Source organism: Elephantulus edwardii, unplaced genomic scaffold, assembly GCF_000299155.1.
Source record: "Elephantulus edwardii isolate Elephantulus edwardi_28Jun2011 unplaced genomic scaffold, EleEdw1.0 scaffold00159, whole genome shotgun sequence".
Classification (NCBI taxonomy): domain Eukaryota; kingdom Metazoa; phylum Chordata; class Mammalia; order Macroscelidea; family Macroscelididae; genus Elephantulus; species Elephantulus edwardii.
Window position 1 is genome coordinate 2,689,603 of NW_006399909.1, and position 2,333 is coordinate 2,691,935.

Genomic DNA, 2,333 nt, shown 5'->3' on the forward strand with positions numbered 1-2,333 from the left:
CAATAATATTCTGAGTAGAGGTTCTAATAGTGGCACAAATCAAGTTACAGAGGTAAGGTGGTTCCATTGCCATCCTTACTCTAACTTAATTCTTTTTTTTTTTAATTTAAATTTGTTATTCCTTGCTGATTGAAACTAAAGTAAGACATGTCCGACTTTTAGGAAATCCACTATGCTAAAAGGCACTGTAGAAATCACCATTGCCCTAAAAGAATCTAGTGAAATACAAGTTAAACAACTTCATGTAAGGGTGACTCAAAATATATTAACTTTTGAAATGATTTCTTTTTATCAAATTGCTTTATTTGATAGTAATGCTTGGTAGAATTGATTTCATTTCACAAGTGCCTCTAAAACAATCTTAAATTCTCTTATTATTTTTTACACTTGAATTATTTTATAAATGTATAATTAATCACACAAATTATAAACATTAAAAATATTCAACTACACCTAGAGAAACCTAAGTAACAAAGTAATTTTTTGCTTAATTTAATTAAAAACAGATTTATTTAAATTATCACATAGAGTTTATAATTGACAATCATCACAGGGTACAACTAGTTAATGTGTCAGTACTCCATGAATACTAAGTTAAATGTCTCAAAAAATGCTACTTTCTGCTACTTTATGCAAATCAAAGGATCAGCATTGAATGAAGAGAGAGAGAGCAAAACAAAATTGTACCTAGCATTTAAAAAACTTACAGATTACAAACACATGATGAAATCTATAAAAATGTGAAAGCTCCTTTGATCTACAACCTAAAGATAGCTCATATTTGCAGGTCAATAACATTTTACAAGATTCACTTTTCCAAAAGTATAATTAGCTACCAGAGACAAATCCTAGCCTTGTGTGCCTTTGAAATGTTTCCTTTGTGACTGCATTCACAGCTGTCTTAGCTTTCATACTGTTACAATTTGCAGAAGTGCTGAGAGGAAAACATAGACATTTATCCATGTTGAACATTTCAAACAATTAAAAAGGAATAAAAAGCTAGCACCAACAAAATGTCTCTCCTTGTAATGAGCTTTTGACTCTTACACCATTCAATGAAAATGAAACAGTAATAATAGTAGCATGATTCAAAAACTGTTTTTTTAAAAATGTGGTAATGTCAAATATTTCAGTTGGATCTTGATGAAGTAGAATGTAGTAAATTAAAGATTTTTATTCTATTATTTGAATTTTAAAAATTAAGATTGTATTTTGCTGAGATTTCTCCCTAATCTGGCTAGTGGTTTCTATGGCCTTTGAGTTGTTTTATGGGATAAAATTCTTATCTTCCAGTCTAACCCTGAAAAGTCGAAGAGTAACCTATTTCTTTTCATTGAAAAAAAAAAAAAAAGAAGCAGAATCTAAACTGTTTCCCAGTGTCCAGTATTTTAGGCCATTACTTTAGAGGAATTTCATTAGGAACAAAAGATTCAGAAAGACAGTCACTTCAATGAAAGTGTAAGGTGGACAAAGAAGAAAGCAAAAATCATTGATTGATTTTAACAAGTTGTCATTAGAGAATTTTTTTGTTTAATCTGTTGAATCCAAAAGTACACCACTGTAGGTAAAATAATAAATTATTGTTGTATTTTTAATGTAAATGTGAATAAAGTATACATGCTTTGATTAAATATTTTAATCATACTGTAATTGTATGATAAATAACTCTTGGTAATGTGGTGCTGGAGAAGAGTATTGAGAGTACCATGGACTGCCAAGAAAACAAACAAATTCATCCTGGAGAGGGTTAAACCGGGTTGCTCCTTGGAGGCAAGGATTCTGAGGCTCCGTCTAACATATTTTGGAAATGTTGTAAAGAGAGACCGGTCCTTGGATAAGGACATCATGCTTGGGAGGGTGGAGGAACACATCTATGAGGTGGATTGATTCAGTGACTGGGGTAATAGCGATGGGTGTATCGGAGATTATGCGATTGGCACAGGACAGAGCAGGGTTTCAGGCTGTTGAACAAAGGTTCGCTATGAGTCGCAAGCGACTCGATGGCACATAACAACAACAACATCTGTACACAATTAAATAATATTAGTAGTGATAGTTACTCTCTCTATACTTGTTGTTATGCATTATCCAGATAGTTCCAGTTCATAACCTCCATGTAAGATAAACACTTTTAGGAAACAAACCTTTCACATATCATTGCTATGATGACTATATTGTAAGGATTGTGTCAATTTGTATCTTTAAGTATAATCCTCTTTCTTGTTGTTTTGTTGTTATGTGCCATCAAGTCGTTTGCGACTCATAGCGACCCTATGCACAACAGCCTTAAGCCCTGCTCTATCCTGCGCCAACCGCACTGCCTCTGACACACC